We start from the raw sequence: 15,985 nt of genomic DNA on the forward strand, positions 1-15,985 counted from the left end.
AGATTGAGATTCGAACATTGTGTGCATGAGAGACTTGTTATTCTAAAATTCCAATGCAGAACTCCATACAGATTGAGATTCGAACATTGTGTGCATGAGAGACTTGTTATTCTAAAATTCCATTGCAGAACTCCATGCAGAGTGAGCTCAGAGATTCAAAAATAGAACTCCATCAGAAAATTTTGATTCGAATTTGTGTACATGAGAGACTTGTTATTCTAAAATTCCAACTGTGTGCATGAGAGACTTGTTATTCTAAAATTCCAACTGTGTGCATGAGAGACTTGTTATTCTAAACTTCCAATGCAGATTGAACTCGGAGATTGAGACTTTAGATTCGAATATTGTGTGCATGAGAGGCTTGTTATTCTAAACTTCCAATGCAGATTGAACTCGGAAAATCAGACTTTAGATTCGAATATTGTGTGCATGAGAGACTTGTTATTCTAAAATTCCAACGCAGAACTCCATACAGATTGAGATTCGGATATTGTGTGCATGAGAGACGTGTTATTCTAAAATTCCAATGCAGAACTCCATACAGAATCTGTAATTAGAATAGTGTGTGCATGAGAGACTTGTTATTCTAACCTTCCAATGCAGATTGAACTCGGAGATTGAGACTTTTGATTAGAATATTGTGTGCATAAGAGACCTGTTATTCTAAACTTCCAATGCAGATTGAACTCAGAGATTCAAAAATGACGGTTGATATTGGGGCATTGATCTCGGGACCTCTCGCACCCGAAGCGAGAATCATTCCACTAGACCAGACGCCCTGAGATGTTAATCTCAATGGAGCTGGGATTTGAACTTGTGCCTACAATCGAAAACCGTCGGGCCCGTCGTACCATTTGGCCATACTGACTCGGAAAAAGCCAACAGATTGCTTATGAAAGTAACACCAAACAAAAGCATAACAGAGAAAATGTCAGATGTGGAATTTGAACTCACGTTTGTGGGTGCACCGAACAAAACGACAAGTTTGGTGGCATTTCGAGAACTGAGCTCGGGACCACGATATCTGAAAAGAAAAGTAGGGTAGAAAAGGGTGATTCCTATTTCCGCCACAGTTTTTTAATTAATGCCCCCTGACATGGGGGCGCGATAGGGAAATATAACGCGAGACTGTTTTTTTTTCTCCTCCAGAAAAGTATCGGAAAAATCAGATGCGTCAAAAGTGGGATTTGAACCCACGCCCTCAATCGAAAAGTAGGGAAGAAGAGTATTGGACAAAATCACTTGCGTCAGAAGTAGGATTTGAACCCACGCCCTTAATCGAGGAAGAAGTGGGATTTGAACCCACGCCCTCAATCGAAAAGCAGGGAAGAAAAGTATCGGACAAAATCACTTATGTCAGAAGTAGGATTTGAACCCACGCCCTCAATCAAGGAGCGAACTTGAAGCGAACTTGAGTCTAGCGCCTTAGACCACTCGGCCATCCTGACATTCTAGATATGTTTAGAGTGGGATTTGAACCCACACGAAAAGTAAGGAAGAAAAGTATCAGACAAAATCAGATGTGCCAGAAGTGGGATTTGAACCCACGCCCTAAATCGAAAAATAGGAAAGAAAAGTATCGGACAAAATCAATTATGTCAGAAGTGGGATTTGAACCCATGCCCTCAATCGAGTACCAGAACTTGATTCTGGCGCCTTAGACCACTCGACAAAGTATCAGACAAAATCAGATGCGTCAGAAGTGGGATTTGAACCCATGCCCTAAATCGAAAAATAGGAAAGAAAAGTATCGGACAAAATCAATAAAGAAAAGTATCGGACAAAATCAATTGTGTCAAAAGTGGGATTTGAACCCACGCCCTCAATCGAGGACCAGAACTTGAGTCTGGCGCCTTATACCACTCGGCCATCCTGACATTTTAGATATGTTGAGAGTGGGATTTGAACCCACGCCCTTTCGGATCATAACCTTAACCTGGCGCCTGAGACCAACTCGGCCATCTCAACTATTGGTTTTAAACTTGGGGTGGAGAGTTTACCGTTGTCTCTCACATAGTTTTATCTTTTTCATGGCGAGTGACAACCGACCCAGTGCCTATTGTTAGCGCTTGAAATTTCACCTCAGGCTGAGAAAGGTAAACCCCAAGGCTACATCAAACCATTCAGCCTTGTAGCTAGCCCTACGGGGCAGGAGAAGGCTCTCTCCGGTCAATCTCGGCGGATCTTCAATGGGATGAGATGACCAACAAAGTAACACTGATATTAGGCTAGTAAACTGATTAGAAATATTGATTTGGGATTTTTTGGGTTTTTGGTGGCAAATTGAGGAGAGGGCAATTTTGGGTGCGGGGATTGGACACAGTTTCTGCAGGGGGTTCCTTGGGGCAAGGTAGGAGACAACGTTGATGCCTTTTAACTGAAATGAATGGTTAGGAATGAAAGATGAGGAGCTAAAGAGAGCAAAAAATCACTTTGAATTCTCTTTAGACAGAAGAAAACATTGAAATTAAACAAATTTAAAAGCAGAGCATGGCTAGCATGAATTCATACTTTAACACTTCATTTGTTTAATATGCAGCAGTAAAGAAAGGAAATGAATCACATAACAAAGCTTACAAGAACATTGAGAAAACACACCATCAATACATGAGTCCACAAGAATCCCAAAGATGACTGCAAAACCCTGGTCTTCCTTAGCCAAAAATTGCAGAGATACAGTGAAAATATACAATGATAGCTTCTCCCTCAAGAGTCCAACCATGAAAATGAGCAAGAAAGTACATAATATAGATGATCTAACCTCTTTCCCTGCCTCCATGGGTCGAGCTCACTATCCTAGGAGCTGTTTGAACCACTTCTAAACTAAGCACTACAAAATAGGCAGTCAAAACAACTTGCCTCTATAAACTTGGAAACCAGTTCATACATTCAATTTTTACCCTTTACACAAATGAATTTTCTAGAAGTGTTAAACAAGAGTAAAAGTGTCTTAGAGTTACCAAAATTACAGCAAAGATAATCATCTTCAACCCCAAAAAGTCAAACCAAGTCAAACTGTGCTTTTCCGAGCTGTACAGTGAAATCTGGCAAAGTCTGCTCAACGGGTCACGCACATCTTCTCAACGGGTCGCGCACATTGGGAGCTCTTTTTGAGGCAATTGCAGGTGTCAGAATTGGGTGCAGGATATCTCGTTGGAAAGGTCTATGAGTCTACTTTCCAACCCAACTAGAATTTTTGAATTTGGAGGTCATTTGCCTAGTCAAAACGCAATTCTCCCAAGACTTCTTTCTGCAACTCAAAAAAGGGGCAGAAAGTCAAATTTTGCATGTATTTTGACCTTCTGGAGGCCCAAAACCCCATAAAAACTCAAGTCCATCCATGGGAATATGTAATTTTGCATGAAAAATCTAGAAATGCTGAGTTTTTGCAAAAAGGAGCTGCCATGACAAAGGGTCTCACCGGGGGTGAGACCCGTTGAGGAGCCAAAACCTGTAAATTTCCAAAAAATGCCAAAATTACCCAAAATTCTCAAATTTTTTTGGGATTTGTGTTGTGGCTGAGCTAGTGAGTGCCATGATCTTTGAGGGATACCTCAGCCAAGAATCAAGATACGGAGTGGATTGGTCTTCTTCCTCCGCCTAAGAGCCTCAAACAACCTCCTTTGGAACATTTTCATTTTGGCCTTGCATACATGCATCCTTGCCCAATAGTGATTCTTCATGTTTCTCAGCAGTTTTTTCTCTTGGTTGGCCTTAGCCAACAGCCTCTCCAAGCGGGCATTCCCCTGAATGAGCATAGACTCTCGGTCAACAGGCAATGGATCACTGGGTCTTCTACAGTTCAAGACTCGGTCGCTACGAATCCTCCATAGCTCATCAAGTGCTTTCTCCTCCTCCAATTGTTTGTTCCGCTGCTCCAGGTAAGTAATAGTCCATTGGGCACCCTCAAGTCTCCTCTGCAAAACATCATTTTCAGCCCTGAGATGCTGAATGATCTCCTTCGCCTCTTGGCTAGGAGAACTGGCCTCAGGATCAATCACCGGACCCTCATGAATCATGGGCTCTTTGCCCCTCTGTAGTACCTGTGCTGGTGAAGAAAGCGAGGCCCCTTCCACCTGATGTGGAGATAACACTCGCTGAGCTGAAGATGAAGGCGAGACCCCTTCCACCTACTGTGGAGATAGTACTCGCCTAGCTGCTGCAAATAAGGCCCTCGGGCCTTTCTGATATGTGAGCTGAGGTGAAGAAACAACATGTCTAGTGACCGGAATATCAGGCTGCTGAGACGGTCCACCCTCCTCATGAATGACCTCGGGATGTGGCTGGGGTGGTGTTGTGAAAAACCCACGGGAGATGAACTCCTCCCATGAGATGCCCTACTGAGTCAACTGATGTGAGACTATGAGCTGAATCAAACCATAATGACATAAGCTCCTGTACTGCTGGGCCGGGGTCTTCTTCTGCAACATGGGCACCATCCTTTGAATGTTATGAAAGAAGAAGACCGGGATGTTCATCATCCTCACTCGGGTGAAATGCATCAAAAGGCGAATGTGATATGAGTACACCTGTGAAAATCTACCCTCACAGGTAAAATAATGCATAATAAGCCTCATGATGGGAGCATACTCGCTCCGGAGAAATCTAAATGGAAAAACACCCGCCAAATGTCTCACGAATGGTGGCAGGACATAGGGCTCAAAGTGAACAAAATCTAGCAACCTGCGCTTAGGCCACACCTCACCCACATTCGGTATCCCTGTAGCCTATGAGATCACCTCGGGTGTCAATGTAAAGTTCACCCCTGCCAGAGTGACATGTCCATCATGGAGGTGTAAAACAAACAAGCGGGCCAACTCTCTATGGTGTTGAATCCGAGAAATCCTCTCACAGAACTCATAACAAGACATGTATTGAAAACAAGTCACTGCCATGGGACAAGCCTGTAATTCTGCCAAAGAGGTGGGCTCCTCTCGCTTATGATGTCCACCCTTACCTCCCCTACGAGGCCTCCTCTATACCTCAACCTCTGTAGATGATGAATGGTCATCACTTTGCTCATAAGTTTTAGTTTCTGACATGGTTTAGGAGCAAAGTGGACAAACTGAACTGTTGTCTCTGCCTGCAAAAAGTGTTGAACTCTATGCTGTTTCAAGGGGAAAAAGACATGAGGGAAATGTTAGGGGAGGGATCTTTTAACAAGGAATGGGAATATATAAATATTACAGGGAATTTTAGGGAAATTTTTCAAATCATTATGCATATAGGAACACATATTTGTAATTGGGAAATCATTTGCAAAGATCATTACATATGGGAAAAAACACGTATGAAAGTGAACATGGGAATATGCATACATGTATTAATAGGGGAAATAGGGAAACCATACACAAAACCTGCTGATATATTCATCAACATTTTCTTTTGTTTTCACATGAATTTTTCCTTTGTTTACACATGTATATGGTAGAGGGAAATTAGGGTTTTGTATGCTTTGGGAAAGGGGTAGGGTTTACATTTTTAGTCATTAAGGATGGGGAAAGATTTGCATTTTATTTGTAAAATACAATGGGAAAAGAGAAGAACATATAAATGTGAGTGAAAGGGAAAGGAGGGAAACAAACCAAAGGGAAAAATAACTTGAAACAACATAAACCCTAGCACCATTTGCTCATTAACATTGCAGCCATATAAGGAGTTCCACTTGCAAAATTTTAATCATTTTAACATGTTCATGACACCCACCATCATAACCAACAATTAATCCATGTTTAGAGCACCTAACTCGAGCAAATTGATAGCTTGGAAAGAGTTTGAGGTAATTGGTTTGAAGTTTGCAGCAAGGCGGTTCAACGGGTCACGCAGGCCGCCCAACGGGTCGCGCACCACCCAACGGGTCGCGCACCTGGTTCGACGGGTCGCGCCCCTCTCTGCTACCCGAAATTGCTCCTTTTTCGCTCTTTTCTCTCAATCACTCTCTCTATCTCTCTTGCAAGCGTTAGAATGCACAATGAGAGTGAAAGGAGGGAATTTGGGCTTTTATAAGTCTCATTTGAAAAAATTTCATTTACAAACCCACTTTCTAATGTTTTTCTTTTGACACTTTATAACACTGATTTTTGGTTTCCTTTATCCTGAATTTGACTCATTGAGTGCTTTGACTTGATTCTTTTTGCAGGTAGATCATTTGAGGGACTTTGGCAAGGGGACCAGGGTTACTGCTACCCTTTTGAAGACTTTTTGGAATTTCATTCTTTTTACAAAAATTTAACATGACCTTGGCTTTAAAAACAGAGTTTTTAAATCCAAGGTTAAAAATGAACTGTACATGATGGAAATATCAAAGAAACATGTTTACAATCCTCCCTCTAGCTCGCTGGGCACTTAAGGACTTTCAAAGACATGACCTTGCAAAGATAAATGACCAAAACCCTAGACCTAGGACCTTTGACCTCAAGACAAAACAAGACAAGCTTGAAAGAGCTTAATGACTGATATGACCTGATCCAGTAAAACCAAGAGGGGTATAAATAAACCAGCTCCTCCATCAGGGTTATGGCATGCCTAACGAGATGCGAAATTTGACACTGATGAGACACCTACCTATGCAAATGCAAAGAGCTTTGATCACTGATGGAGGGCTTCAAGACCGACACTAACACCTACCGTGCCACCAACAAAACAACACGACGCGCCTCCATATTCCATAACAATGAGAGAATTAAGGATGACACTGGTCTTTCGGATGCGCATAATTGGAGGGCAATGGAAGAAAATCCAACAAAATTCAATCTTCACCATTACATCCCCATCGGATTGGACGATGGAGATTGATTTAAAATTAGGGTTTTAATAAGATTCATGGAATTGATCATAGCTTATCATCTCTACATTCATTTCTGCACACTTGTAGTTGAGCACTCATTGAATTTTTTTAAAGATGCCATGTCATCATTGATTGTAGAATTTTTATTAATTTTAGATTGTGGCTTAGATTAGAGAAAAATTCCATACATATGTTTCATATACACACAATTTGCTCCTTCGTTGTTTCTAAATTAGTAGGTGTTTGTTAGTCTCTTCAACATTTATTAGCTCTGTTTCCATATTTATCCATGATGTATGCCAAATTGCATGGGAAAGTTCTCATGAATCTTTTTTTTAAAAGGTGTTTCATGTTTAAAAAATACTTTCTCTGAGGGCTTTTTTAGTTAATGAAATGAAATGAAATGATATTTTAAGGTCCACGATACAAAAAATAGTCTATGAGACCATTAGTTCCCTGTTTTTCGCTCTTTGCAATTCAGTCTTTTTCCGATTCAAATTGATGATGAACTGACCCAACCTTCCAACAATCTCCTCGCTAAAAAGACAATGCCAAGAAACTGATGCTAACATGTTCTCATAACTTTCTTTGATGTCTTTGAATGCATCACATTCCAAAATGAAATGTTTTTCCGATTCCACAGTCCCAGACGTGCAAAATGTGCACACCCTTTCTTCCCAAGCTTCTTTAGACCTTTTCCACCATCCTGTTTCACACCAAAGTTGATGTGAGTTGGTCCTTAATTGAGCAATAATAACCTTTGCCCTCCACGAAATGCTAGCTCCAATGAACTATTTTTGTTGTAAATCACACGTAACGTTGAATTCCTCAATGTAATATTTCTTCTTTCTACCCAACTCTTTTCCCCATACCTTTTTTCGAAACTTCTCCATAACAAAATCCTTTAGCTCCTTGCTATTTGTAAGATAGGAATTGAGGTAGATATCCCATTTTTGCATCCATGTGTAGTTTTGTTTCATCTATGTTTTCTTTCTTTCACTGATGCCTTCATTGAAGATAACATTAGGCCATCTACCTACTCTCATTTGTTCAATTCTTTTTAGGTATCTTATTAGCCACACCATAGCAATTGCTTCAACGGAAGTTGCTCCTGTTTCACTCAACATTATATCATAAGGTACTGAACTTTTTATTTTGAACTTGCTCATGATCAAGTGTTTTTGGATTTTCTCAATGTGTTTCCATTTTGAGACGGGAGCGCTGCTAGCCCACAATTCAAACCCATATAGCATCACTGGACAAACTAGGAGTCCAAAAAGCACTTTAATTATTTTCCAATCCCATAAATTTGCCTCTCTACATCTGTTTTGAAGAGCATATAATGCTTTCCACCCTCCTAAAATTCTCTTCTTTTTGCAGTCCTCCCAATTGAGTTTGTTGTTGAAATCAATCCCAAGGTACTTGTACTCCTTTACTTCTTCAAGAATGTTGTCTTCAAAGAAGAAAGTATGTTGGCTCTTCTTCCTTTTATTAGAAAAATCATTATTTTGGTCTTGCTAGTACTGACTTGCATCCCCACTGCTCTACAGACATGCTCAAGGGCATATAAGTGCATTTGCAATCCATGGGCCGATTTAGAAATCAATACAATATCATCAGCATATAAAAGAAGCTTTATCACAAACTCCCCCAACCGAACACCATCTCCACCTTGCAGATTAGTCACTCTTTCAATTTATCAATATATAGACCAAAAAGAGTGGGGGATAGAGGACAACCTTGCTTGACTCCAATGTCACTTTTAAAGCATTCTGAAATACCTGCTGAGGTTCTAACTTTGACTTTCACTTCTTCATAAAGTCTATGGACAACGGCTCTATAATGCACAGGAATTTCAAGTTCTTCCATTCTACGCCACAACTTATCCCTAGGGATTGTGTCAAATGTTTTTTTGAAGTCAACAAAGCAGCAAAATACTTCTTCTTTGTCCTCCCAAACCTTTTCAACAATGTGTCTCAACATGATGCCATGATCCACTGTAGAATGTTTTGGCCTAAAACCTGCTTGTCTTCTTGCTCTCTTTTCTTTTACTTCTGCCCACTTGCTAATTCTGTCTTCTACCATGCCATTGAAAAGCTTTGCAAACAAAGGATTGATCATAATTGTTCTATAATTGGATAGATTATTAATGTCTCCACTTTTAAAAACGGGTATTGTTAGGCTAGTTGTCCAGTCTCTTGGGCCTTGTTGAATGATGTTGTTGAATATTTTCATGACGTGCGGTGCAAGAGCGCTCATTCCCCATTTTAGATACTCTGCTTGAAGTTCAACCAAGTCCTTTGCCTTTCTTGTTTTTAGCTTCTTAATTCCATTCTCCACCTCTTGTAATGTGAAGAGCTTTGAATTTGTGTTGATCCTGGGGGGGACTCCACCTTAGATTCTTTCTCATAGAGTTGCCTTGCATAATCAAACCATTGATTGGTTGTAATATTATTTTCCATTTGCTTCTTCCTTGGTTGCAGTTCTTGCTAGAAAAGCTTTGGATTATTCTTGCTTAAATATATTAACTCTTCTCTCCTTGTTTGCATGAACTCATCTCTTTTCCTTTTAGTATCTGCTCATATAACTTTACATTCATCTTCTCTTTTCCTACCTTTTTCAATATTCTCCTTGCCATTTTGCATTCCTCATCAAACTAAGCATTTACAGGAAAGCAATTTGATTCTGATTTCCTATTTTTTGCTCTTTTTCACTTCTCAAGTGCACTTTGGATTATATTTGTTAACTCATGGCTACTGAATCGTTTGAAACCAATTTTCTCTTTCTGAATTAATCTCTTTAACATTTTCTTGAAGATAGTACCATTTTCTTGTGTTAGAAGAATTTTGCCCCTTAATAGTGATTGTCGAGAGCACTGGGTTTTCCTCTTATGCTTCTTTTCTTCTAACCATGACAACCTTATAAAAATTGGGTTATGGTCTAATTTTAAGTCCCAAATATGCTCTCCAATACTAACTTCATCTATCTTTTCTATTAAGCTTTGTGAACACATCACATAGTCAACGACACTTGCCCCATTGTATGTGTTGCAAGTGAAGTTCCCAGACCTTTTCCATCTATCTAGACCATTGCAAATAATTAGGTTGAAAGCCCCACACAGTGTAAGCAACTCATCTCCAAAATGATTGATAACTTTTTCATCTTCTGAACACCTCACCCATTGGAGATTCTCCTCTTCAGTGAGCCAAACAAGATTGTTATCCTCTTTTCAAGAAAGGATGCTAGCTTGATTATTTGTTGTTCTAGCATTGAAATCTCCCACTAAAAGAACTTCTCCCTGCTGAGAGTACACAACAATATCTTGTTTTAAAGCTGCATATGGATCCTTGTTGTCAAGCCCCTTATTTTTGTAAGTTTTTGAGACTTGAGGGGAAAAATAACATGCTGCAATTCTTATGTGATTCTCATTATCTGATCTTTTTAACCATAGATATTGTTTATTTTCATCTTCTTTAATTAACTGAATGTGACGACCTTTTTTTCTTTCACTAAAACTAGTATTCCCCCATACCCTCTACCATTTTCTACTACCTTGTTCCAAACTGCCAACTTCAAATAACCGTCAAACACAGGAGTTTTGCAACCATCATGCTCATGAGTTTCCGTAAGACAAATTATGTCTCTACCTTCTGCAATAGGCCCTAACCTAGGTCCCCTCCTCCAAGGGTAACCTCTACAATTCCAACAAAGTAAACTTAGGTAGACCTAGGTAGGATTTGACTTCTGCGCAGTTTGGCACATAAGACTCAATTTTGAGTCTTCACCACTTTTTGTCCATGCTGCTCTTGTTGTTTTTGTCTCTATTATTGAATTCTCTATTTTTTCTTTACTACCAGCTTGCTGCCCTGATTTGCCTGGGGGCCCAAACACTACAATAAAAACTTTCCCATTGTAAAACCATGCCCTTTTCCCTTCATTTCTTCTTGTTCTAATTTTCTCCACTTCATCCCTTCTCTCCTCTTGTTGTTTTTTGGTTAAATCTTCATCGAGGAAGAAGTATGAGCCTTTTAAGAGTTTCTTTTTTCCCAAAAGCTGTCGTTTCTCTTGTACGCTTGCCATGATGACTTTTATGGGTCAAGGCCTCTCTTCACATATCCTCCCAACCCTTCTTGCTTGGCAAATTTTCCCTTTCCAATGTAGTTTCTCTTTCAGAAAGTCTCTTGTCAAATTGAGAGTACTTTCATTCTTCCCATTATCTCTTATTCCCTTGATAATGAAGTTTGTTTTTCTGTCCTATCTTTCTTTTTGTTCTATTTCCTGTGCTCTACGATCACTTGCATCTTCTTCTTCCTCTGTCCTTATGTAACCATTAGCGTCTTCAGCTCTAACTTTTATTTCTTTTGGACTATCTTTCCCACTATTCATTTTTGCCTTCTCTTTGGAAATGTCTGTTTGTTGAGATACTTGTGTATCTACCTGAGTTTGTTTATAAATTATCATATCTATGTTTTTTGTTATTACTTCTTTCATGTTTTGCGATTCTTGTTTCCCTGTCTCTAGAGCCTCTTGTAACCTTGTTACATGTTCTTTTAAAATTCTATTACCTTCCATTAGACATTGGTTTGCAACTGTGATCTTTGAAATTTTGCGGTCTCATTCCTGTTATCTGGCTTCCAAAATCTCCAGCCTTGTTCTGACCTTCATCAGTTCTTGGACATATAGATCTGATGACCAAGTAAGAGGTGTAGATGTGGGACTGTAAATGATTGATTCTTCTTTATTTTTGTTTCTCTTCTTTATTTTCTTTTTCCTTTTCTTGATCTTGATCAGTTTTCTTCTCACTTGTCCCCATTTAAGACGAGCAATCCTACGCCTTAAAATGCCCTCATATTGCTTTGTGTTTACCCAAATCCACCTTCCTGTTTTGTCTGTTGAAGCAATTTTGACTTGACCCAAATGATTTGTTTCCACAAAATCTGAAATTTCCTTACTCTTTATGCCTTGGCTCTTCTAAGCATTTTCCATGTTCTGAATGTTTACTTATTTAGAAGTTAACTGCCTCATTGCTCTGTGCTCGTGAAACCTTGTTCACGTTGCCTATCCACTGTGCTCACAAAACCTTGTCCTTTGTTTGCCCACTTGTTCACGCTGCTTGTTCATGCTTCCTGTTACCTGTAAACAGTAAAATGCCGAACTTGTGCAATGTAAATTTAAATCACTTGTGCCTATGTCTGTCGTCCTCTTTTGTCTTTTAATGGAATAAATCCGTAAAGCCACATGGTGGGTTAGTGTAAACTCAAAGAATGATAATAAATTAGAATTATTATAAAGTTGCAAATTAATATGGAGCACTCCCACTCTAGCATAATGAAAACACCATTACAAACTTGAAACCATGGCGTTTTACCCGTGCATCCTATGAATGTCCTTTGCATTGCCTCTTACGCCCCAGAAATTCCTCTTTGCAACTACAAATGCCAAGAGGAGTAGGTGGGTTGTTTCATTGTTTGCAATTAAAGTATTTGAAAGGCAAGGAAATTTGATACCAAAAATTCAAGTAGGATGACCTCTTCCAAATGAGCTTCTAGTATGGATCAACCCACTTTAATCTCTCTCTGCTAGACAGTAATAGAGTGATAATGTTGTGCGTCATCATGGCAGGAATATCTTATACATCAATTTGATGCAATGGATTTAGTGAGAGAAACATTGGGTTCCATCTTATAAGAACAACTTCAAGAGAATAGAGTCGTTAGTTCTTGCAGAAATAACAGATCGAGGCTTTCATGTTTAAGGATAATCTTCTTTGAGGTGTTTTTAAGTGAATGTATATATTTTGAAGGGTTTTTAAAATATAATTTTGATTTATTTTTACTACAATTTTAATTTTTAAGATTTAGGAAGTCGAGTAGTTTTTAATTTTTTAATCATTTTGTAGGGTTATGTTGATTGCATTGCTCAAAGTATATGTGATTATTAGGAGAGTAAGCATTGCTATATTTTATTACTATTATGATTATTACATTATTTTTTTGTTTTTCATGTTAATAAAATTTCATTGAAGTTTCTTAATGTTGCAATTGATCTTCAGTGTCATAGTCATACTTTGTATTTAATATGATTATAGTCAATTTGAGTATAATCCATTATTTCTCCAAAGAAGAAAGAAAACTATGATTGTTATAAGTATGAAATTAACTTAAAATGAATATGGATAACAAAAGGAAGCATCCTTCCCTCTCCTCTCCACTCTCAAACATCAAAATGAACCTTTGTATTTCAAGGAAGCTATATGGTTTACCTAAAATAACATCCTTATCTTTTGTCTTATTTGACATGGACGAAAAGTTTTTCCCTAAATGCACTGGGAAATGGATAAGTTTAAGGGTACCCATTTTGAAATGAATGCCAAAGGTAGTGAATTTGTGTCATGTATTAAATGAAAATGAAAACAATTAAAGATGTGCTCAATCAAGATATGAATGTTGGGGTGAACTATAGGATGTATAAGATCAAACCATGGGACGTGGAGGCTTTAATTGGCCTTGGAATTATTATGGGGCCTATAATTTAGTAGAGATATCCAACTGTGTAATAGAAAAAGGAAACTTAGAAAATGGTAAGCATGTATTTCTATAAAAATTAGAAGAACCAATCATGTGGATGTGGAGTTCAATGAATTAATTAAGGCTAGTTGGTGGAGACATTCAGAGTGTAAAAACCAAAGTTGATGCAACAATATCACACATTACAATCAATGCAATTCGATTTAAAAGATTTCCATGGAACTATAATTCATAAGGTTGAAAAAAATGAGGTTAGTGAACCACACTATGATCCCTATGTCATCAAGGTAACTTTAATTTATAGATTTGGTGCTTTGGGAAACTACTATGCACAATGCAAGCAATCTAGTTCTCCTTGACAACAAAAAGCTTCCCATTTTCTCAAGACTTTACAAGGGTTGCTTAATTATGATATGAAAAACAACAAAATCAATAATTGATATGAAAATTTTACTTTGAATCTATCTTTGTGCTTAAAAAAGTATTCTAAAAAATTATGTATCAGATGAAAATATCACCTTTCAAACTCAATCTATGACCTAGAATGTAGTTTAAAAAAATAGAGGCATTAGAAACACCTCTAATGAGATACTAAGAAGCACCTCTGATGAATCAACCGATAGAGATAGTAAGATTAAACATTATAAACTCATTTTTTTTTTAATTTAGGAAAGAAAAAATGTTGGAAATCACATTAATATGAAAATTCCAATACATATAACAAAAATAATCATCATATGCAACTATCCCTCCAAACCTCACTACCTTAACTGTGCAAGCCTAATACCCAAGAAGATGTTCAAAGAAGAGTTCATTTACAACAAAAACTATAGAAACGTCCATCCTTAAGATCAAAAACTCAGAAAAGAGAAATACAAACAGCCCATCATAGCAAATAGGCAATGAGCCTTCATCCTGCACCTCCCCATTATATCTAAAGCTATGGTGAAAAGCCCCTGGAGAAGCGTTCAAACCTTTCTTTGACATCACACCTACCACGACATTTAACTTCTTGTACACATGTTGAAAATAATTTTTTGTAAAATATTGTTTTATCTTCTCAATACATAGCTTCCAATTTGCCAAGTTGGGGGAGTATAGATTAGCTCTTCCATAGAACCATTCAATAATGACCCTTGAATCGCCATAAATGGAAATCCACTACACATTAAGATTCTTAGCATATATAGTAGCCCCCATAGAGAAAGAATCTATTCTCTAGTATTTGTGCCCCCTCCACCAAACCAAAAAACCTGAAGCTGCATATTTGAATTGATCAAAATCATAACCCAACAACCACATCGCCCATGTTGAGTAGCACCATCAAAATATCTTGCTGGATACACCACCTAATGGAAATTCTTAAGAATCCTGGGCTCCTTAACCAATTTTTTCATATGATCTCCTTCATTAAAACAAGCATGTATGTTATTGTAGATTCTAGCAAAGTTAACAGGGAATCCTTCAAAAATAATTGCGTTCCTCGCCTGCCATAATTCCCAGGTGATGAACAAGAATAATTTCTTATGATTCCCACACCTAGTAAACCAACAATTAAAACATGCCTCTAATGAGGAAAAGACCCAACCTAAAGACAACAAGAAACCCTCCAGAACCTGTGACCATATCGCAGCAACAAAGGGGCACTATAGGAATAGATGAAGGACATACTCTTATGAGTTCCTACAGAAAGTACACCCTCCCGGACCATTGATAACTCTTTTACAAATATTGACCCAAGTGAGGATGTAATTCTTCCATGCAACCCAACTAAAAATAATAATCTTCAAAGGAATTTACCAATGCCACACCCCATTGTACCAACATTGATATATAGAACCTTGTATAGTACAAAAGATGTATTCATTTACTTATTATACCACAACATTCCTATCACATATATAATCATTCCAACGCATAACATCTTCACTACCACCCATAAAAATGCCTGCCATCTTTAAATTATAAATATATTGATTCCACCTAACAACATTGAAACCTTCAAGACCAATCTTCATCGCCTCTTTCCTTAAAGAGAAAGTTTGTGTAATATCAAAACCCTCATAAGTATATGCCAAGAAGAAAATACCCTTTGCATGCAGGGCTTCTAAAACCCACATAGGAAGGATATGTTTATCCAACATACCTCGGATAGTGTCAAAACCTGCTAAGGTATTACCTCTATTACCAAAGGACCAATGCATGTTGTTAAAAATCCAACTCCTCATTATTAAAAGTCCATTCCAAATGTATGATCCTTTCCTCATAGAAACATACTTACGTCTGAACTAATCCAACAACAACATATAATTTAGATATTTCTCTTTTATGATGTCTTTCCAGATACCATTACCATTTAGTTCTCTCCATAAACTCTTGGTCAGAAGATCCCAACCAAAAACCTTTAGATCCAATAAACCCCAACCACCAGACCCCTTCCCCCAAGTTATCAAATCCATACTAACCAAATGAAATTTATAACCCCCTGGCCCCCGAACATAGGAAATTTGCAAGTACAGCCTTGATCCTCTGGATGATCTTCCTTGGTAACATGTAAAGGTGCATCCAATATAGTGAAATGTGTTGGAGAACTGATTGTATGAGAATACATTTGACCCCTATAGATAACCAACGATGAGACCAAAGGGACATATGCTTCTAAAATTTATTC

At 38.2% G+C, this 15,985-nt stretch overlaps 2 non-coding genes across 2 annotated transcripts; both read right to left on the reverse strand.

Moving 5' to 3' along the window:
• Positions 1 to 1,793: 1,793 nt before the first annotated feature.
• On the reverse strand, positions 1,794 to 1,877 carry TRNAL-CAA (transfer RNA leucine (anticodon CAA)). Its single transcript has one exon. It is a non-coding gene; the product is annotated as a tRNA-Leu (tRNA).
• A 10-nt stretch (positions 1,878 to 1,887) lies between these two features.
• TRNAH-AUG (transfer RNA histidin (anticodon AUG)) lies at positions 1,888 to 1,968 on the reverse strand. The gene has a single exon. It is a non-coding gene; the product is annotated as a tRNA-His (tRNA).
• Between the last annotated feature and the right edge of the window lie 14,017 nt (positions 1,969 to 15,985).

The sequence above is a fragment of the Pinus tabuliformis genome, chromosome Q (assembly GCF_031772625.1).
Source record: "Pinus tabuliformis cultivar Carrire ecotype Pingquan chromosome Q, CPIR1, whole genome shotgun sequence".
Taxonomy (NCBI): Eukaryota; Viridiplantae; Streptophyta; class Pinopsida; order Pinales; family Pinaceae; genus Pinus; species Pinus tabuliformis.